The 24,638-nt window shown below is 40.6% G+C and overlaps 1 protein-coding gene across 4 annotated transcripts in view; it reads right to left on the bottom strand.

Moving 5' to 3' along the window:
* The window catches only part of LOC142728964 (uncharacterized), a 72,270-nt gene extending 47,857 nt beyond the window's left edge, over positions 1-24,413 (bottom strand). The window contains exons 1-5 of one of the 4 annotated variants that reach the window (XR_012877889.1): positions 24,269-24,413; positions 23,038-23,135; positions 13,569-13,683; positions 2,702-2,789; positions 2,417-2,609 (exon numbers count right to left, since the gene is read on the bottom strand). The gene's annotated coding sequence lies outside the window, so the exon portion shown is untranslated. Of the gene's footprint in view, positions 1-2,416; positions 2,610-2,701; positions 2,790-2,872; positions 3,351-12,690; positions 12,784-13,568; positions 13,684-23,037; positions 23,136-24,268 lie in introns of those variants that run through there. The other 3 variants (XM_075849203.1, XM_075849202.1, XR_012877890.1) reach the window with 3 other exon arrangements.
* Between the last annotated feature and the right edge of the window lie 225 nt (positions 24,414-24,638).

Raw genomic sequence — 24,638 nt, 5'->3', positions numbered from 1 at the left:
ACATATATCCTGATGTACTCCTCACATATTACATATAACCTGATGTACTCCTCACAGATTACATATACCCTGATGTGCTCCTCACATATTACATATATCCTGATGTACTCCTCACATATTACATATATCCTGATGTACTCCTCACATCTTACATATACCCTGATGTACTCCTCACATATTACATATACCCTGATGTGCTCCTCACATCGTACTCCTCACATATTACATATATCCTGATGTACTCCTCACAGATTACATATACCCTGATGTACTCCTCACATATTACATATACCCTGATGTACTCCTCACAGATTACATATACCCTGATGTACTCCTCACATATTACATATACCCTGATGTACTCCTCACATATTACATATACCCTGATGTACTCCTCATATATTACATATACACTGATGTACTCCTCACAGATTACATATACCCTAAAGTACTCCTCACAGATAACATATACCCTGATGTACTCCTCCCATTTTACATATATCCTGATGTACTCCTCACATATTACATATACCCTGATGTACTCCTCACAGATTACATATATCCTGATGTACTCCTCACAGATTACATATACCCTGATGTACCCCGCACAGATTACATATACCCTGATGTACTCCTCACAGATTACATATACCCTGATGTACTCCTCACATATTACATATACCCTGATGTACTCCTCACAGATTACATATTCCCTGATATGCTCCTCACATATTACATATACCCTGATGTACTCCTCACAGATTACATACACCCTGATGTACTCCTCACATATTACATATACCCTGATGTACTCCTCACAGATTACATTTACCCTGATGTACTCCTCACAGATTACATATACCCTGATGTACTCCTCACAGATTACATATACCCTGATGTACTCCTCACATATTACATATACCCTGATGTACTCCTCACATATTACATATACCCTGATGTACTCCTCACATATTACATATACCCTGATGTACTCCTCACATATTACATATACCCTGATGTACTCCTCACATCTTACATATACCCTGATGTACTCCGCACAGCTTACATATACCCTGATGTACTCCTCACATATTACATATACCCTGATGTACTCCTCACATATTACATATACCCTGATGTACTCCTCCCATATTACATATACCCTGATGTACTCCTCACATATTACATATACCCTGATGTACTCCTCACATATTACATATACCCTGATATACTCCTCACATATTACATATACCCTGATGTACTCCTTGTTATCGTTTCTTTCTTTTTAAATATAAATAAATTTTGAGCTAAAACGACTTTATTTCCACTGCTCAATTCTAATACAATCGATGTAACACCTGTGGTGTCAAAATGCTCACTGCAGCCCTAAATGCTCGCCCTGAGGGGTGTAGAATCCAAAATGTGGTCATTTGGGGAGGGTCTCCATACCTCCGAACACTCCCAGATTCCAGGTGGTGTCCCGATCGGCCGCTGGCATGTCCCGGTGTCAACTGCATCTACGTTCTCAGGACACAGACCAGGGCCAGCGTCCACACATGGTCGAATCGGGCAAATGCCGGGGCCCCCTGCTCTTATAGGGGGGTCCACTCAGCTGACGGCTGCTTTATGCTGCCCAGCTCAATTTCACTTTGCACAAACTGGGGGTCTTTCATATTTGTTCTCCCGTTTCTGCCGCCGCGTGAGTTGCTCCGCAAAGAGTCCAATAAGTCACATGGCACACTAGGGCCACATATGTCATATCACTAAACACTGCAGAATCGGGGTAATAAATATTGAGCTGTGATTCTCTGTTATCATCTGCTGTGTTAGTGAAATAAAGGAATAAAATTATATCTGCAGAATAAGAGAAACATTCGGACATTTCACCCCCACTTTTTATGGGGGGGGGGTAATATATTGTCCCTTGTTGGCATTACTTTATCTGTCCTTCTGTTTTATGTCGTTAGAAAATGTATAAATTTACCAGCAATTGTTTATATTTTCAAGAAAAATTCCAAAAAGCCTCCAGACAGATACAGAGTGATATATTCTGCAGATTATTACACCACTGACCTGTCTACAGATCTGCAGAACATTGCTCTGTCCTCTACTGATAGATACAGAGTGATATATTCTGCAGATTATTACACCACTGACCTCTCTACAGATCTGCAGAACATTGCTCTGTCCTCTACTGACAGATACAGAGTGATATATTCTGCAGAGTATTACACCACTGACCTCTCTACAGATCTGCAGAACATTGCTCTGTCCTCTCCACCTCCTGACAGATACATAGTGATATATTCTGCAGAGTATTACACCTATAACCTTCGGACCCCCATAGAACACAGGTTCCCTGGATAAATTCCCCAATCTAGAAATGAAAACACTAAAAATGGTAAAAATAAATCTGTTTATTATAGAATCGGGTAGAATTTCTGTGCGGTTTTCTGTGGCTCCGGCCCTTTAACATGCGATGATCGGTGAGATGAAGAGGGGGAGGGTCCTTCTTCACCCGTGGATATGGCCGCCAGTCCACCCTTACACAGCTCGATCCTGGATCAGAAGAAACCGGAAACGTTTTTCATATTTTTCAAAGTCGGATCCTAGAAAAGGAAAAAATACAAATAAGCAAAAAAATTCACAAAACCTTCACCACAAGGAGAAGATGAAGACGAGCGGAAGACGTCAGACTTACCGGATCTCGCGTCTGCTCATCACTGGAGGAGTCTTAATGGGAATTTCTGATGGTTTAGGTGGTAAAGACCACAATATTGGGGTGACAACTGCAAAACAAATCAGAAATTCAGTGTCCAGGCGGCTGTAGAAGAGTCGTGAGGTGAGAAGATCATCAGTGGACGGCACTTACCTCACCTAAAGATGGTAAATGGGCCCCGAGCGGCAGATGGAAATAAGATGGCCGCTATCTCTCCCGGGGGTTGGGGGCCCTGATGGTAAATGGGCCCCAAGTGGCAGATGTTACTAAAATGGCCACTTTCTCTTTCGGGGGTTGGAGGCCCTGATGTTAACCGTAGCCCCCGAAAGGTCGTCCATCTCCACATCAGGAGCTGGAAATTGGCGTCCGCCAACCTCCATCTTCCCATCCTCCATCTCCACGTCCTCTGGAAACTGGCGTCCGCCAGCCTCCATCTTCTCATCCTCCTCCTCCATCTCCGCGTCCTCTGGAAACTGGCGTCCGCCAACCTCCATCTTCTCATCCTCCTCCTCCATCTCCACGTCCTCCGGAAATTGGCGTCCGCCAACCTCCATCTTCTCTACAACACTCATCATTGGAAACATCACCATCCTCCTCTTCTTCATATGAGACACGTCCATGATGAGAGCCAGCAAGAGAAACTGACACCGCGGTCAATGTGTGACCCCAATTTATAAACTTGATGATGTCACAACCTGAGGGCCATTATGTGCAAACGGAACACATGCAGATCACAGGCCCCGCCCTTCACATGACATCACGCTCAGATTCTCTAGAGGACGTCACGCTCAGAGAAATAGAATCTGCCCACATTCTAGATGACATCACAAGAAGCGTATCCCAGTGAACCGTTACAACAGAGCGGCCATTTATAACGTAATATGGTAGAAGAATACAGACAGTCGGGGGTTTTAAATAAAACATTTTTACACCGTTCACTGTGTGAGTCAAATAATGCCATGTTGTAATAGTTCCGGACTTTTACAGATGCAGCGATACCAATTTTATTATTATTTTTTTATTTTTACATTGTGCTTGGTGAAAATGGGAAATGTTTTTTTTTAACTTTAGATTATTTTTTTTTACACACATTTTATTAGTTCCCCTAGGGGACTTGAACCAGTGATCATTAGATCGCTGGTACAATACACTGCAATACATGGATGAGTTACGGAAACAGCGTAACTCGCTGAGCTACGCTGTTTCCGGAACTCCCATAGTAGTGAATGTCAGTTATAGAAGCAGCGTAGCGTGCTACTCTGTAGCCTTAACTACTATTCAGTTCTATGGGAGTTGCGGAAACTGCGTAACTCGAACATGTAACCAGGAAGTGAAGTGGCCGGAAGACCGCGGAGCCGGGTAAGATGGAATGGGGCTTAGGGGGCCCCGTTCTAGAGATATTACACCTGTGGATATGTCATAAATGTCCTTCGTAGGAAAACCAATATAAATGCTGCGGTCGCTATTGACCACAGTATTTAACTAGTTAAACAGCGCCATCTCTGTTCCTAGCCGGTAGTGCAGCGTGTCAGAAGCTGACACCTGCAGTGTATGGAGCAGGCTCAGCGCGTGAGCCCGCTCCATACATCATCCCCTCCCCGCCTGATGATGTGCTGGCACATCATGGGTCGGGAAGGGGTTAAGTAAGGAGCGGTCAGGGGGCCCGACACTGCCGACTATAACACGCAGGGACTTTTTAGCAAGATTTATTCTTGCTAAAAACTGCGCCTTATAGTCCGAAAAATACGGTATATATATATATTGATTGTAGATTTTGTCAATTGTATTTTCGGTACATAATTAACCCTTTCATGACCAGGGGTCATTGATGCCCCTGCGTCCAGGGCAAATTTTCCATTTCTGATTTGCACTTCTTTAGACGATAATAACTTTGCAACCGCTTTGAATATCACAACTATTTTAACTTTGATTTTTACAAGACTTATGAGGCTTTCATTTTCTAGATTAGTTTAATTAATTCCATGTTTTACAATTTTATTATGAGCAGAAAAATCACAAAAAAAATTGAAAAATAAACAATTTTGTAATTTTTTAAAATAGATTTACCCGTTATTTATGTGTGTGTGTGCGTATGTTATATATATATATAAATATATACACATATATACACACATACATATATACACATACATACATACACATACATACACACATACATACATACATATATACACATACATACACACATACATACACACATACATATATACACATACATACACACATACATACACACATACATATATACACATACATACATACATACACATATATACACATACATATATACACATACATACACACATACATATATACACACACACATACATACATATATACACATATATATACACATACATACACACATACATACACACATACATATACACATACATATATACACATACATATATACACATACATACACACATACATATATACACATACATACACACATACATATATACACATACATACATACACATATATACACATACATACACACATACATATATACACACACACACACACATACATACATACATACACACACATACATACATATATACACATACATACACACACATACATCCACATACATACACACACATACACATACATACATATATACACATACATATATACACACTGTTGCAGTTCTTTAACGCCTTAACGCTCCATGACCTACTATTAGGTCATGCTAACTGTAGCGTTCGTGCTCAGTGACCTAATAGTAGGTCATGGAGTAAACACGGCGCCGTTCGCGCGGGGCGCGTTCATGAGCTGTGATAGCTGCTGTTTCCGACAGCAGACTATCACAGCTCAATGTGCCGGGACCGATCGCGGAGCTTCCCCGCCGATTAACCCCTCAGAAGCCACGTTCAATAGCGATCGCGGCTTCTTAGGGGTTAATCCGCCATCGCCGGCCTGCTACACGATAGCGGCCGGCGATGGTGACTATGGCAACCGGACACCAAACAATGGCGTCCGGCTATGCCATAGACGGAAGCCTAGTGGTTCCTGACAACGTCAGGACCCACTATGCTTGCTGTCAGTGAGTAGCTGACAGTTCTAATACACTGCACTACGCATGTAGTGCAGTGTATTAGAATAGCGATCAGGGCCTCCTGCCCTCAAGTCCCCTAGTGGGACAAAGTAATAAAGTTAAAAAATAGTTAAAAAAAGATGTGTAAAAATAAGAAAATAAAAGTTTTAAAAGTAATAAAAGTAAAAGTCCCACTTTTTCCCTTATCAGTCATTTATTATTAATACAAATATATAAACAAACAAACAAACTATACATAATTGGTATCGCCGCGTCCGTAACGGCCTGAACTACAAAATTATTTCGTTATTTATCCCGCGCGGTGAAAGCCATAAAATAATAATAGACCGTACCAAAATCACAATTGTTTGGTCACTTCACATCCCAAAAAATGGAATAAAAAGAGATCAAAAAGTCGCATGTACCGAAAAATGGTCCTGATCGAAACTACAGTTCGTTACGCAAAAAATAAGTCCTCGCACGGCTTTATTGATGGAAAAATAAAACCGTTCTGGCTCTTAGAATAAGGTAACACAAAAAGTGAGTGATTGTTTACAAAACTTATTTTATTGTGCAAACGCCATAAGACATAAAAAAACTATAAACATCCGGTATCGCCGTAATCGTATCGCCCCGCAGAATAAAGTGAATGTCATTTATAGCGCACGGTGAACGCTGTAAAAAAAAAAGAATGAAAAAACAATAGTAGAATTGCTGTTTTTTAGTCACCACGCCACCTAAAAATAGAATAAAAACTGATCAAAAAGCCGCATGCACCCCAAGAAAACTGCAATGGATTCCTCAAGGGGTCTAGTTTCAAAATTGGGGTCACTTTTGGGAGGTTTCCACTGTTTTGGCACCACAAGACCTCTTCAAACCGGACATGGTGCCTAATAAAAAGGAGGCCTCAAAATCCACTAGGTCTTCCTTTGCTTCTGAGGCCGGTGCTTCAGTCCATTACCGCACTAGGGCCACATGTGGGATATTTATCAAAACTGCAGAATCTGGGCAATACATTTTGAGTTGCGTTTCTCTGGTAAAACCTTTTGTGTTATAGAAAAAAAATTGCATAAAAAGGATTTTCTGACAAAAATAAATATGTAAATTTCACCTCTACTTTGCTCTAAATTCCTGTGAAACACCTAAAGGGTTAATAAACTTTCTAAATGCTGTTGTGAATACTTTGAGGGGTCTAGTTTCTAAAATGGGGTGTTTGATAGGAGTTTCTAATATATGGGCCCCTCAAAGCAACTTCAGAACTGAACTGGAACCCCAAAAAATAAATAAATGAGGCAATACTTCGCTTCTTACATTATACTGATAATGAGCCGTGCCCACCCCGAGATGACCCCAGTTTTGACCGTTTGTATAAACGGAGACCCCTATTAGACCGTTTCAGTGCCCGGTTTTCCCAAGCATACACCCCCGAGACGTTTATTTCTATTGATGAGTCCCTGGTACATTTTAAAGGGAGGGTTCAATTCCGCCAGTACCTGCCGGGTAAGAGGGCAAGGTATGGCGTGAAGATGTATAAGCTGCGGGAGTGCATCAGGGTATACCTACAGGTTTAGGATATATGAAGGAAAGGCCACCCCCAAACCAGACTGCATCCTGGACTACAGTAGGTACATGGGAGGGGTGGACTTGTTAGATCAAGCCCTGAAGCCCTACAGCGCCATGCGGTGTGGTATAAGAAGCTGGCCGTGCACATCATACAGATGGCTTTGTACAATGTGTTACGTGCTACGTCGATGTACAGGCCAGAGGGGAACTTTCCTGGAATTTCAAGAGGTGGTTATCAAAAATCTAATCTTTAGGGACCAGGAAGGGGGGGCACCCAGTACTTCTGGAAGCGGGGCCACACGCATCGTACCAGGGCAACACTTTCCAGGAGAAGTTCCCAAACCGGTGGAAAGGGAAAGAGTCAAAAGGGGTGCAGAGTCTGCTATAAGAGGGCGATAAGGAGGGACACAATATACCAATGTGACACGTGTCCTGAAAAACCAGAGCTCTGTATGAAAGAGTGTTTTAAAATTGATCATACATCCCTTGATTTTTAATTTAGCCCAGTTTTACTTACCCTGATGCACTCCGCACAGCTTATCCCCCCTCGTCTTTCCCTTCTGAGCCCTGCTGTGTGCCCAGGCAGCTGATAACAGCCACATGTAGGGTATTGCCGTACCCAGGAGAACCCACATTACATCTTATGGGGTGTATATCTCCGGTGGCGCATGCTGGGCACACTATATCGGACACTGACATGCCATATATATATATAAAATTGCAAATCTCACTCTGCACCATCTGCTGCGCATTATCTTTTACACAGTACCTGTGGGGTCAAAATGCTCACTACACCTCTAGTCTTAAGGGGTGTCGTTTTTAAAATGGGGTCACTTCTCTGGGGTTTCAACTGTACTGGTGCCTCAGGGGCTTCTGCATACATGACTTAGCACCAGAAAAGCTTCAGTAGGCCAAATGGTGGTCCTTTCCTTCTGAGGCCTCCCATGGGCCCAAACGTCAGTTTATCGCCACAAATTGGGCATTGCCGCACTCAGGACAAATTGGACAACAAAATGGGGTATTTTATTTCTTGTGAAAATAAGACATTTTCACCCAAAACTACATATTATTGGAAAAAATTAATTTTGTTTGAATTCCCAGTCCAATTCAAATAAGTTATGTGAAAAAACTATGGGGTCAAAATGGTCACAACACCCATAAATGAATTCCTTGAGGGGTGTAGTTTCCAAAATGGGGTCACTTCTGGTGGGTTTCCATTGCTTTGATACCTTTGGGGCTCTGCAAATGCGACATGGCACCGAAAACCAATCCAGCAAAATCTGCACTCCAAAGAACACACAGCGCTCCTTCCCTTCTGAGGCCTCCCATGGGCCCAAACGGCAGTTTATCACCACAAATGGGGTATTGCTGCACTCAGGAGAAATTGGGCAACAAAATGGGGTATTTTGTTCCCTGTGAAAATAAGAAATTTTTATCAAAAATGACATCTTATTGGAAAAAATTTCATTTTTTTAATTTCATAGCCCAATTCAAATATGTGCTGTGTAAAAACTGTGCGGTCAAAATGGTAACAACAACCATAAATGAATTGCTTGAGGGGTGTAGTTTCCGAAATGGGGTCACTTTTTGGGGATTCCTACTGTTTTGGCACCTCAACACCTCTTCAAACCTGGCATGCTGCCTAAAATATATTCTAATAAAAAAGAGGCCTCAAAATGCACTAGGTGCTTCTTTGCTTCTGGGGCTTGTGTTTTAGTCCACGAGCGCACTAGAGGCACATGTGGGACATTTCTAAAAACTGCAGAATCTGGACAATACATATTTAGTAGTGTTTCTCTGGTAAAACCTTCTTTGTTACAGAAAAAAATTGAATAAAATTGAAATTCAGCAGAAAAAATTAAATTTGCAAATTTCATTTCCACTTTGCTTTAATTCCTGTGAAATGCCTGAAGGGTTAAAAAACTTCTAAATGCTGATTTGAATACTTTGAAGGGTCTAGTTTTTAAAATGGGGTGTTTTATGGGGGTTTCTAATACATAGGCCCCTCAAATCCACTTCAGCACTGAACTGGTACCTTCAAAAAAAGGCTTTTGAAATTTTCTTAAGAATATGAGAAATTGCTGTTTATGTTCTAAGCCTTGTAACGTTCAAGAAAAATAACAGAATGTTCAAAAAACAATGCCAATCTAAAGTAGACATATGGGAAATGTGAACTAGTAAATATTTTGGGTGGTATAAGCGTCTGTTTTACAAGCAGATGCATTTAAATTCTGAAAAATGCTATTTCTTGTAAATTTTCTCAAAATTTTGCAATTTTTCACAAATGAAGACTGAATATATCGTCCAAATTTTACCACGAACATAAAGCCCAATGTGTCACAAGAAAACAATCTCAGAATCGCTTGGGTAGGTTTAAGCATTCCGACGTTATTACCACATAAAGTGAAATATGTCAGATTTGAAAAATCTAGGCTGCGTCCTTAAGGTGTCACGGAAAATTTTATTTTTTATATAATATTGCTTTTAGTAGGTCATTAAAATAAATTGTATTTATTTGTGTTGTACTTTTTATTTTTTTCTGTCTTTTACGTCTCTATGGGGGCTACCATTTTTTTTTTCATCTCTGTATGTGTTGATTAACGACACATACAGAGATGGAATACGGCAGCTACAATGCATAGGAGTCAATGAACGGCTCCCGTCCATTGTATCTGCTCTCTGGCTCTGTACTGAGCAGACGCAGGTCAGAGTCACACAGCAGAGCAGCTGTTTGCAGGGAGAGAGCAGGCGCCATCATGAAGACCAGCTGCACTGCATGTAAGATGTGTGTGTCTGTCCCACTCTCTATCTCACAGACCCCCGCTCTCGTGACCCCCCCCCACCCGACGGCCCCCCCTGTAGTCGTGCAGGAGACTCTGTATAAAGGACACATGATGTAACTGTCCTGGGAATGCTGGGTGATAATATGCCTGGTGTTAGTGTGGTCACCCAGCTTTCCCAGACCCCTGTCACATTCCCAAACAGTCTCAGCACAACTAGAGAGATTTACCGTTCAGGGGTCTGGGAAAGCTGGGTGACGACAATTACCCCTCCTACTGGAGTATGTTTGGGGATGTGACTAATGAACCTCTCACACTCCAGTAGGAGGGGTAATGGTGGTCACCCAGCTTTCCCAGAAGCAGATATAACCGGGAAAGGGCTGGATTGATGGGCTGAGGGTTCACAGGGTTTTTGGTGATCCCCCTCTGTCATGTGATCGGACCTAGGTTACCGGTTCATCAGACGGGGTTCATGTGACTATAAATCTGTCCATAACAAGAGACAGTGCACTCAGGACAAGCCCTGCCCTCATGCCGTAGTTGTGGTTCTGTCTGCAGTGATGGTGGTGGGTGGCTCTGACACCCTCCTCCCCCGTCGGGTCATCTCAGGACAGAAGGGGTGTCCGGATTGGAGACACAGCGCCGCACCTGTCCTCAGGTTGTGTCTGGTATTGCAGTTCACCTCCATTGAAGTGAATAGGACAGAGCTGTAATACCACACCCGACCTGAGGACAGGTGCGGCGCCATGTTTTACTGGACGATCCCTTTAACACTTTTCTCGTGTCTGCAGAGCTGTGTGTGGGGCAGAGCGGAGTGTTAACGCGCGCCGCTGATACTTCATAGCCGCTTATCAGCTCTTTTGAAGAATCAGCGGCAAGCACCCCCCCCCCCCCCCCCCACACACACAAACACAAACACGCAAAATCAAGTGTAATCAAGAGGTTTTTGATGTGGTTTTTATAGCAAAAAAGGGAAAGGGAGACCCCGCTGGCTGGCAGGCACAACACTGTAACAAAGTGAAACTAATCTGCGGTTAGGCAAAATAGAGAAGGGTTGCCCTTGTTTCCAGCCAGATACAGGAGTATTCAATAAGATAAAATATAACTTTTATTGGGTAGGATTAAATAAGTAAATGATCAAAGACAAAACGACACTCGTTTAAAAACAAGCCAATGCTCACTGGCAGTAGAAGATCTGCGTGCTGAGATGCAAACAGTCAGTCCAGTGTAATGGGTCAGTGTTTAGACAGCGTCTGCAGTACGCTGAAATTGCAAAACAAGATCATAGCAGCGGCTGACAGTCAGTGAGACATTGCGTATAAAACATAGCGAGAAGCCCCCCCGACATGTTTCGCTACGAACGTAGCGTCCTCAGGGGTTCATATGGGGCTACTGACGGCGTATTGTGCATCCACACCCTTTTAAAGCCTCGGTCCGCCATGACAGTGGGCGTCGGTCCGCAGGGACCCAATGAAAAGAGGCTAAACAGACCGGCCGTCAATAGTGAAACGAGCGGGTCGTAAGGCCAATCAGAATGGCCAATGGACTGCACCAATCAGAAATCCAGGAGGGCGCGCCTGCGCACAAAAAGTCGGCGCACATCCTTAAAGGGTGGGAAGACCTTCTAACCGATAATTCTCTACGCATGCTTCACTACCCCTTGGACTTTGAAAAAAGTGCCTTTGATCAAATTAACCTCCAGTTGCAAAAGGAAATTGAGGATATTAAAATCTTCAGTACCACATCCGAATATAACAACTGTGAAATCAAACTACAAAGAAATATGGAAAGCCTGCAAAGAGAAATGAAGGAACGCAACACCGTAAATATATACGAGACCGCAAAGACTTTGAAACGGGACAAGCGTATTCGTTCCGTAAACACACACACCCCCTGTTATCCATCGTGAAATTAGATCTACTGACTACTCTGAATCTGATATCTCCGGTACAGATGACCCTAGGCCATCCCTTGAGGATAAGAGACTGGGGACAAAGCGAAAAACCAATAACAGGAGATATAATCCTCCAAAAAGAACCTTTTTACCTCTTAAAGTAAATAAACAAATATGCCCTATACAGGGTAATCCTGCCTGTGATGATGAGACGAGTGCTGAGAAATGATCTCTACAGAACAGGAAGGGTCAGTCTATTATGAATGGTGGATTCTTTGTTATCTACATATATAGATGTTACCTGTCAGTGTAATCCTGCCTGTGATGATAATGAGAGGTGTGATGAGAAGTGATCTATACAGAACAGGAAGGATCAGTCTATTATGAATGGTGGATTCTGTATTATCTATATATAGATGTTACCTGTCAGTGTAATCCTGCCTGTGATGATAAGGAGATGAGTGCTGAGAAATGATCTCTACAGAACAGGAAGGGTCAGTCTATTATGAATGGTGGATTCTGTATTATCTATATATAGATGTTACCTGTCAGTGTAATCCTGCCTGTGATGATAATGAGATGACTGCTGAGAAATGATCTCTACAGAACAGGAAGGGTCAGTCCATTATGAATGGTGGATTCTGTATTATCTATATATAGATGTTACCTGTCAGTGTAATCCTGCCTGTGATGATAATGAGATGACTGCTGAGAACTGTAAGGAGCAGTCTACTATGAGACTCATTGGCCAGAGGGAAAACTGCAAGATTAGATAAAGACATAAAAAAAATAATATAAAAAAAACCAACAAAAAAATCATAAAAAATATGTTTAACAGAAACTTGATTTAAACAATAGATCATTTTCTGATGACACATTCTCTGTAAGTGGTTGAGCTGAGCTTTTCTAGATCTCGGCCTAGAGTGCAGCTGTTAATCGCAGCCGCTGCCCCCCAAAATCTGATGCTAAACCTAGTGCATGACCGGATTCATAGAACACCTTGTAGAGAACTTCTATGTGCAGTCACAGCTCCCTCAGGTCCTGCACTATGTATAACACATTGTCTGACGTGTTACTGTAATGTAGAACTAAGGAGGAACCCCACCTTAAAGAGAACAGAAAGGAGAAGACCTTTTCTCTCCTCAGTAGATGTTGACTCGCTCATTGCTGTGACGCTATCTAATCATAGTGGACAGCCTCACAGCGATGCAAAAGACCTGCAGGAAATTTCTCAAAATCAGCAGGTTTTCTGCATCGCTGTGAAGTGGTCCGCTCTGATTGGACAGCGTCACAGCAAAAAGTGAGGCAACGCCTACTGAGGAGAGATGGTGTCTCCTCTTTGTACCTTTAATTACAACACGCATATGTTAGGTGCAAAACGGAGTAAGGGCTGTAGTGGAACAACATGGAGGGGGGCAAAAAAGAAAAAGACAGCGTTGGAATCTGGAGGACGCCAAGTATAAGGGGAGGAATGTGGTTAAAAAAACACAGCAGGTCCTGCTTAATAAACCACGGAGTTCACTTTCTAAATTCATTATTACTGACCTCTGGTAACACCTCCTGGAATTTCCTCCTCCGGTTCACTCTTACACGGTTGATGGCCCCTCACCCGCTCTTCTTCTGCTTCATCCTCTGTTTTAATATTAGTCACATCTTCCCCCTGATTTCACATATGTAACAATTCAGTACAATACAGCAGAGAGTGCGAAGAATCTAACAGATCAACATAAGAAACCACCAAACTCTATGACCCCATCTATGACCGTTAGGGATGCACGATGCCTCGAAACTTCCATACTGTTTAGATACCGTTATGTCATGTATTTCGATACTTAGCTCTGCGGCCGCACAGCTCAGTATAGTAACACATGAATGTATGAGAGCGGGGCTGCGGCTGTGTGATAGTCATTGCCCGGCTCCTGAGTCATGACGAGTGCGCGGGGTCAGGATGATGCGATGCGGCCAGCGCTGCACTAATGATTGCCGGCACTGAAGACAGAACATGGCGGGCACGCTGCAAAACACCCCCATGTTCTGTCTTCAGTGCCTGCACCGCCGCTTATTATAGTGCAGCGCCGGCCGCATCACCTCATGCTGACCACGCTCTCACTTATTGTCAGGAGCGGGGCAATGGTTGTATTACACATCCGCAGCCCCCCTCTATAACGGCGGAGATCAGAGAAACCTCTCATCTCCGCCGCTATTCCCCTGAATGCTGCGATCACAGCGGACTGCAGCATTCAGGAGAAAGGGAGATGCCCCTTGGATCGCATCGCAGGAATCCCTGTGACGCGATTGAGGGACATACCATATATGGGCAGACAGCCCAGGGTCCATTGAAGGACCCCAGGGCTGTCCTACCATATTTCCTGTTGTTAGGGCATATTGAGGTATGTCCTAACAGGTGCCTCTGTACTATCCGTACACAGGCTAATATACTGGTATATAGATATATGCCTGTGTACTATCAGTGAATAGCTGTATGCCTGTGTGCTATCAGTGTATAGATATATGCCTGTGTACTATCTGTATATAGATATATGCCTGTGTGCTATCAGTATATAGATATATGCCTGTGTACTATCAGTATATAGATCTATGCCTGTGTACTATCAGTATATAGATATATGCCTGTGTACTATCAGTGTATAGATATATGCCTGTGTACTATCAGTATATAGATATATGCCTGTGTACTATCAGTATATAGATATATGCCTGTGTACTATCAGTGTATAGATATATGCCTGTGTACTATCAGTATATAGATATATGTCTGTGTACTATCAGTATATAGATATATGCCTGTGTACTATCAGTATATACCGTATATGTCGGCGTATAAGACGACTGGGCGTATAAGACGACCCCCAACTTTTACCCTTAAAATATAGAATTTAAGATATACTCACCATTTCGTGCAGGAGCGCTTCACTATGGCCATCGGCGGCAGGACCCAGGACTCTCTGTCTCTTTGAACTCGCGCATGTGCAGATAGGCTGCTTCATCGTGCGAGATCTGAGAGGCAGGGAATGAGAGGAAAGGGCGGGCCAGAGGATCTTACAGAGATGTTCCCTGGCGGCTAATACCGGCTTCCCTCAGATCCGTGGCGGATTCCGTGCATCCCGGGAGCCTGTGTACCGGACTGCAGGCTCACAAGGTAACACACAACCTGTGTGTAGACAATATGTAGACTAGGGATGTCACGATACCAGAATTTGGACTTCGATACCTATACTTTGTTTAGTATTGCGATTTCGATACCAATTTCGATACTTTTGCCAACAGTAATAAAAAAAATATTCTTCCGTTTTCTGATGTGAGGCGCGACGTGTGATGAATTTTGAACGCACCTCACATTAATAGTAATTAATCCCATCATGTTTCTCAGTCATATTGGGTTAATGTGCGAGGTACATGATGGGGTTAATTACTATTAATGTGAGGAACATGGAGGGTAAATTCATCGCACCTCGTGCCTCACATTAATAAGTGAATGAAAGCCGTGTTTATTTCATTTTTTTACAGCGTACACATCATAAATGATGCAAAAACATTGTTGTCCGCGCCATTACTGAATGTGTGTATTTTATGTATTGAGACTTATTTTAATGTTTATTGTAAAAAAGGTGAAGGTGTATTTATTTTTTTTACAATTTAACAATACTTTGTTTTTACGTTATTTTTAAACTTTAATGTACTGACATATATCAGATATGTGCCAGTACATTAACCTGTGGACGGATAATACACAGGCAGTTGTTAGGACATACTTGGGTATGTCCTAACAACATGAAATATGGTAAGACAGCCCTGGGGTCCGTCAATAGACCCTGGGCTGTCTGCCCATATATGGTATGGCCCTCGATCGCGTCACAGGAATTCCCTGTGACGCGATCCAGGGGCATCCCCCCTTCTCACTTTCCCCTGAATGCTGCAGTCAGCTGTGATCGCAGCATTCAGGGGAATAACGGCGGAGATGAGCGGTTTCTCTGATCTCCGCCGTTATAGCGCGGGGCTGCGGCTGTGTAATACAGCCATTGCCCCGCTCCTGACAGGAAGTGCGCGCGCGGTCAGCATGAGGTGATGCGGCCGGCGCTGCACTAATGAGCGGCAGTTCAGGCACTGAAGACAGAACATGGGGGTGTTTTGTAGCGCGCCCGCCATGTTCTGTCTCCAGTGCCGCCGCTCATTAGTGCAGCGCTGGCCGCAACGCATCATCCTGACCCCGCGAACTTATCATGACTCAGGAGCGGGGCTGTGGCTGAATTACACAGCCGCAGCCGCGCTCCCATACATTCATGTGTATTATACTGAGCTGTGCGGCTGCAACGTGCATCCCTAATGTAGACAATATCCGGCATATAAGACGACCCCACACTTTTGACATTTTTTTAAGGGTGTAAAAAGTCGTCTTGTACGCCGATATATACGGTAGATATATTCCTGTGTACTATCAGTATATAGATATATGCCTGTGTACTATCAGTGTATAGATATATGCCTGTGTACTATCAGTATATAGATATATGGCTGTGTACTATCAGTATATAGATATATGCCTGTGTACTATCAGTGTATAGATATATGCCTGTGTACTATCAGTATATAGATATATGCCTGGGTACTATCAGTATATAGATATATGGCTGTGTACTATCAGTGTATAGATATATGCCTGTGTGCTATCAGTATATAGATATATGCCTGTGTACTATCAGTGTATAGATATATGCCTGTGTACTATCAGTATATAGATATGTGCCTGTGTACTATCAGTATATAGATATATGCCTGTGTACTATCAGTATATAGATATATGCCTGTGTACTATCAGTATATAGATATATGCCTGTGTGCTATCAGTATATAGATATATGCCTGTGTACTATCAGTATATAGATATATGCCTGTGTACTATCAGTATATAGATATATGCCTGTGTGATATCAGTATATAGATATATGCCTGTGTACTATCAGTATATAGATATGTGCCTGTGTACTATCAGTATATAGATATATGCCTGTGTGCTATCAGTATATAGATATATGCCTGTGTGCTATCAGTATATAGATATATGCCTGTGTACTATCAGTGTATAGCTGTATGCCTGTGTACTATCAGTGTATAGATATATGCCTGTGTACTATCAGTGTATAGATATATGCCTGTGTGCTATCAGTATATAGATATATGCCTGTGTACTATCAGTATATAGATATATGCCTGTGTACTATCAGTATATAGATATATGCCTGTGTACTATCAGTATATAGATATATGCCTGTGTACTATCAGTATATAGATATATGCCTGTGTACTATCAGTATATAGATATATGCCTGTGTGCTATCAGTATATAGATATATGCCTGTGTACTATCAGTGTATAGATATATGCCTGTGTGCTATCAGTATATAGATATATGCCTGTGTGCTATCAGTATATAGATATATGCCTGTGTACTATCAGTATATAGATATATGCCTGTGTACTATCAGTATATAGATATATGCCTGTGTACTATCAGTGTATAGATATATGCCTGTGTACTATCAGTATATAGATATATGGCTGTGTACTATCAGTATATAGATATATGCCTGTGTACTATCAGTGTATAGATATATGCCTGTGTACTATCAGTATATAGATATATGCCTGTGTACTATCAGTATATAGATATATGCCTGTGTACTATCAGTATATAGATATATGCCTGTGTACTATCAGTGTATAGATATATGCCAGTGTGTTATCAGTATATAGATATATGCCTGTGTACTATCAGTATATAGATATATGCCAGTGTGTTATCAGTATATAGATATATGCCTGTGTACTATCAGTGTATAGATATATGCCAGTGTGTTATCAGTATATAGATATATGCCTGTGTATTATCAGTGTATAGATATATGCCTGTGTACTATCAGTATATAGATATATGCCTGTGTACTATCAGTATATAGATATATGCCTGTGTACTATCAGTATATAGATATATGGCTGTGTACTATCAGTGTATAGATATATGCCTGTCTACTATCAGTATATAGATATATGGCTGTGTGCTATCAGTATATAGATATATGGCTGTGTGCGATCAGTATATAGATATATGCCTGTGTACTATCAGTATATAGATATATGCCTGTGTACTATCAGTATATAGATGTATGCCCGTGTACTATCAGTATATAGATATATGCCCGTGTACTATCAGTATATAGATATATGCCTGTGTACTATCAGTATATAGATATATGCCTGTGTACTATCAGTATATAGATATATGCCTGTGTGCTATCAGTGTATAGATATATGCCTGTGTACTATCAGTATATAGATATATGCCTGTGTACTATCAGTATATAGATATATGCCTGTGTGCTATCAGTATATAGATATATGCCTGTGTGCTATCAGTGTATAGATATATGCCTGTGTACTATCAGTATATATATATATATATGCCTGTGTACTATCAGTATATAGATATATGCCTGTGTACTATCAGTATATAGATATATGCCTGTGTACTATCAGTGTATAGATATATGCCTGTGTACTATCAGTATATAGATATATGCCTGTGTACTATCAGTGTATAGATATATGCCTGTGTACTATCAGTATATAGATATATGCCTGTGTGCTATCAGTATATAGATATATGCCTGTGTGCTATCAGTATATAGATATATGCCTCTGTGCTATCAGTATATAGATATAGGCCTGTGTACTATCAGTATATAGATATATGCCTGTGTGCTATCAGTATATAGATATATGCCTGTGTACTATCAGTATATAGATATATACCTGTGTACTATCAGTATATAGATATATGCCTGTGTACTATCAGTATATAGATATATGCCTGTGTACTATCAGTATATAGATATATGCCTGTGTGCTATCAGTATATAGATATATGCCTGTGTACTATCAGTATATAGATATCTGCCTGTGTACTATCAGTATATAGATATCTGCCTGTGTACTATCAGTATATAGATATATGCCTGTGTGCTATCAGTATATAGATATATGCCTGTGTGCTATCAGTATATAGATATATGCCTGTGTACTATCAGTATATAGATATATGCCTGTGTGCTATCAGTATATAGATATATGCCTGTGTACTATCAGTGTATAGATATATGCCTGTGTACTATCAGTATATAGATATATGCCTGTGTGCTATCAGTATATAGATATATGCCTGTGTACTATCAGTGTATAGATATATGCCTGTGTACTATCAGTATATAGATATATGCCTGTGTACTATCAGTGTATAGATATATGCCTGTGTACTATCAGTATATAGATATATGCCTGTGTGCTATCAGTATATAGATATATGCCTGTGTACTATCAGTATATAGATATATTCCTGTGTACTATCAGTGTATAGATATATGCCTGTGTACTATCAGTATATAGATATATGCCTGTGTGCTATCAGTATATAGATATACGCCTGTGTGCTATCAGTATATAGATATACGCCTGTGTACTATCAGTATATAGATGTATGCCTGTGTACTATCAGTGTATAGATATATGCCTGTGTACTATCAGTATATAGATATATGCCTGTGTACTATCAGTATATAGATATATGCCTGTGTGCTATCAGTATATAGATATATGGCTGTGTACTATCAGTATATAGATATATGCCTGTGTACTATCAGTATATAGATATATGCCTGTGTACTATCAGTGTATAGATATATGCCTGTGTACTATCAGTATATAGATATATGCCTGTGTATTATCAGTATATAGATATATGCCTGTGTACTATCAGTATATAGATATATGCCTGTGTACTATCAGTATATAGATATATGCCTGTGTACTATCAGTATATAGATATATGCCCGTGTGCTATCAGTATATAGATATATGCCTGTGTACTATCAGTATATAGATATATGCCTGTGTACTATCAGTATATAGATATATGCCTGTGTACTATCAGTATATAGATATATGCCTGTGTACTATCAGTATATAGATATATGCATGTGTACTATCAGTATATAGATATATGCCTGTGTGCTATCAGTATATAGATATATGCCTCTGTACTATCAGTATTTAGATATATGCCTGTGTACTATCAGTATATAGATATATGCCTGTGTACTATCAGTATATAGATATATGCCTGTGTACTATCAGTATATAGATATATAGATATATGATGGACATGTGTCTTTTTTCAACCGTACAAACTATGTACTATCAGTATATAGATATATGCCTGTGTACTATCAGTATATAGATATATGCCTGTGTGCTATCAGTATATAGATATATGCCTGTGTACTATCAGTATATAGATATATGCCTGTGTGCTATCAGTATATAGATATATGCCTGTGTGCTATCAGTATATAGATATATGCCTCTGTGCTATCAGTATATAGATATAGGCCTGTGTACTATCAGTATATAGATATATGCCTGTGTGCTATCAGTATATAGATATATGCCTGTGTACTATCAGTGTATAGATATATGCCTGTGTACTATCAGTGTATAGATATATGCCTGTGTACTATCAGTATATAGATATATGCCTGTGTGCTATCAGTATATAGATATATGCCTGTGTACTATCAGTATATAGATATATACCTGTGTACTATCAGTATATAGATATATGCCTGTGTGCTATCAGTATATAGATATATGCCTGTGTACTATCAGTATATAGATATATGCCTGTGTGCGATCAGTATATAGATGTATGCCTGTGTACTATCAGTATATAGATATATGCCTGTGTGCTATCAGTATATAGATATATGCCTGTGTACTATCAGTATATAGATATATGCCTGTGTACTATCAGTATATAGATATATGCCTGTGTACTATCAGTATATAGATATATGCCTGTGTACTATCAGTATATAGATATATGCCTGTGTACTATCAGTATATAGATATATTGCTGTGTACTATCAGTATATAGATATATGCCTGTGTGCGATCAGTATATAGATGTATGCCTGTGTACTATCAGTGTATAGATATATGCCTGTGTACTATCAGTATATAGATATATGCCTGTGTACTATCAGTATATAGATGTATGCCTGTGTACTATCAGTGTATAGATATATGCCTGTGTACTATCAGTATATAGATATATGCCTGTGTACTATCAGTGTATAGATATATGCCTGTGTACTATCAGTATATAGATATATGCCTGTGTACTATCAGTATATAGATATATGCCTGTGTACTATCAGTATATAGATATATGCCTGTGTGCTATCAGTGTATAGATATATTGCTGTGTACTATCAGTATATAGATATATGCCTGTGTGCGATCAGTATATAGATGTATGCCTGTGTACTATCAGTATATAGATATATGCCTGTGTGCTATCAGTATATAGATATATGCCTGTGTACTATCAGTATATAGATATATGCCTGTGTACTATCAGTGTATAGATATATGCCTGTGTACTATCAGTATATAGATATATGCCTGTGTGCTATCAGTATATAGATATACGCCTGTGTACTATCAGTATATAGATATACGCCTGTGTACTATCAGTGTATAGATATATGCCTGTGTACTATCAGTATATAGATATATGCCTGTGTACTATCAGTATATAGATATATGCCTGTGTACTATCAGTATATAGATATATGGCTGTGTGCTATCAGTATATAGATATACGCCTGTGTACTGTCAGTATATAGATATACGCCTGTGTACTATCAGTATATAGATATACGCCTGTGTACTATCAGTATATAGATATACGCCTGTGTACTATCAGTGTATAGATATATGCCTGTGTGCTATCAGTATATAGATATATGCCTGTGTGCTATCAGTATATAGATATATGCCTGTGTGCTATCAGTATATAGATATATGCCTGTGTACTATCAGTATATAGATATATGCCTGTGTACTATCAGTGTATAGATATATGCCTGTGTACTATCAGTATATAGATATATGCCTGTGTACTATCAGTATATAGATATATGCCTGTGTGCTATCAGTATATAGATGTATGCCTGTGTACTATCAGTATATAGATATATGCCTGTGTACTATCAGTGTATAGATATATGCCTGTGTACTATCAGTATATAGATATATGCCTGTGTACTATCAGTATATAGATATATGCCTGTGTACTATCAGTATATAGATATATGCCTGTGTACTATCAGTATATAGATATATGCCTGTGTGCTATCAGTATATAGATATATGCCTGTGTACTATCAGTATATAGATATATGCCTGTGTACTATCAGTATATAGATATATGCCTGTGTACTATCAGTATATAGATATATGCCTGTGTACTATCAGTGTATAGATATATGCCTGTGTACTATCAGTGTATAGATATATGGCTGTGTACTATCAGTATATAGATATATGCCTGTGTGCTATCAGTATATAGATATAGGCCTGTGTACTATCAGTATATAGATATATGCCTGTGTACTATCAGTATATAGATATATGCCTGTGTACTATCAGTATATAGATGTATGCCTGTGTACTATCAGTATACAGATATATTGCTGTGTACTATCAGTATATATTTCTGTCACTTATTATTGTGAGGCACGAGGCGTGATGATGAATGTAACCTCCATGTGCCTCAGTAATAGTAATTAACCCCATCATGTACCTCACACATTAACCCATTATGACTGAGAAACATGATGGGGTTAATTACTATTAATGAGGTACATGGAGGTTACATTCATCATCGCACCTCGCGTCTCACATCAGAAAACGGAAGAACTTTTTTATTATTTTTTTATTACTGTTGGTAAAGTATCGTTTTGATATCGAAATCGCAATACTACACGAAGTATCGGTATCGGAGTCCAAATTCTGGTATCGTGACATCCCTAATGACTGCAGGACCGAAAAGCTCCGCACCCCCCTATATAGATCTGGTATACGGCTCAGCTTCATCTACCTGATGATTCTCTGGGACATTGTGATTTTCCTCTGGACAGTCCTGGGAATACAGAGGACTGGGACATCTCTCTGGTGGATTTCTCCTACTGGATCCATCTGTAGGAAACACACAGTGACTGAATACATGACTACTGTATATCTGTCTATAGATCAGACACTTCTCTCTACACTTCTATGTTTACTGATCAGAGCCGGAATTACAATGTTGAGGTCCTCACTACCGGTGTCGAGGTCCCTGCACCTTGTAAGCCGCAGGCCTAAAGTAGACTGTGCCCTACCAGAGCGAACGGCGGGGCGTAACTGGCTCCCTGCTCCACCATAGTATTTACCTGTATCTGCCTTCTGTGGACGCGGATACACATGAACGTGGCGGCACACAGGACGCCTCTATTTAGTTACCTGCAACCAAAAATGGTCTGGGTGTCACTTGCTTATTAGCCTCTTAAAGGCTGTGTACACCTCTGTAGGCAATATTTTCTATACATATTAATTAACCCCTTCACGACATGGCTATATACTTTCCAACTCCTGATGCCCTGGGCAGGTGTCACATAAATAAATATTGGCAGAATGGAACAGGGTTGTACTTTCCTGTCCGCCGGCTCTCTCCACAAGTGCCGGCACATCTCCCCCTTAGTTTAATCAAACTTATGCCAAACCCCTGCAGATAGCACCTCATCCCCTGTAGATAGCGCCACTGAAGCTCCCTCTAGGAGCGGAATCATTTGCCAGAGCGTTGCCGTCAACTTGGCTGGAAATTCTGCTTCTAGAGGGAGCCCCTGACGCCTCTGTCCATATATGGACAGTGATGTCAGGGACTCCTCTGGGAGTGGAATCCATGGCCTATTTTTGACCTGTTTAAGAGAACCATTTCTCAAATCTGACGTGTCACTTTAAGGGTATGTGCACACGGGGCTGATAAGATGCAGATTTTCTGCAAAGTATTTAATTGCGAGAAAATCTGCAGCGTATTACAGTAGTAGCAATGAGGATGAGATTTTAACAAATCTCATCTACACGTCACGCCAAAAATGAGTTTTGGACGTTCCGCCGTGTTTACGCCATGTGGAGACGTATCATAAGTGGGAATAAGATTTTACTTATCCAAGACATTGTGAGATTGTTTTTTCAGAACACGTTGTACTTTATATTAGAGGTAAATTTAGCTCCATACATTCTGTGTTACAGTTACTAAGGATGAAGAAAGACACAAGTCCATCAAGACCAACCTATAATCCGACCGTGTTGATCCAGAGGAAGATAAAACCCCCATGAGGTGGATGACAATTGTCTAATTAGGGGAAAACTCCTCCCCGACTCCAAATCTGGAAATCAGAATAAATCCCTGGATCAGCGTCCCATCTCCAGAATCTAGTGCCCAGAACTTGTAATATTAAAGAGAACCTCCGATTATACTGACATTATATAGGAAACTATTATACTGCCGGAGTGTGCCGATAATCGTCTTTCTACATGACTTGTATTACCAGGTTTACTTCTGACTACAGCACGACTGCCCATAGTCCTCGCTGCCGGCTGCCCATAACTCTGCATTAGGAGACAGCGCGTACTGCCCGTCTTCATGGCTCCTGTATCCAG

This window comes from Rhinoderma darwinii, unplaced genomic scaffold (genome assembly GCF_050947455.1).
Source record: "Rhinoderma darwinii isolate aRhiDar2 unplaced genomic scaffold, aRhiDar2.hap1 Scaffold_703, whole genome shotgun sequence".
Lineage (NCBI taxonomy): Eukaryota > Metazoa > Chordata > Amphibia > Anura > Rhinodermatidae > Rhinoderma > Rhinoderma darwinii.
The sequence above is the reverse complement of the archived record's forward strand: the minus strand, read 5'-3'. Positions and strand labels throughout refer to the sequence as shown.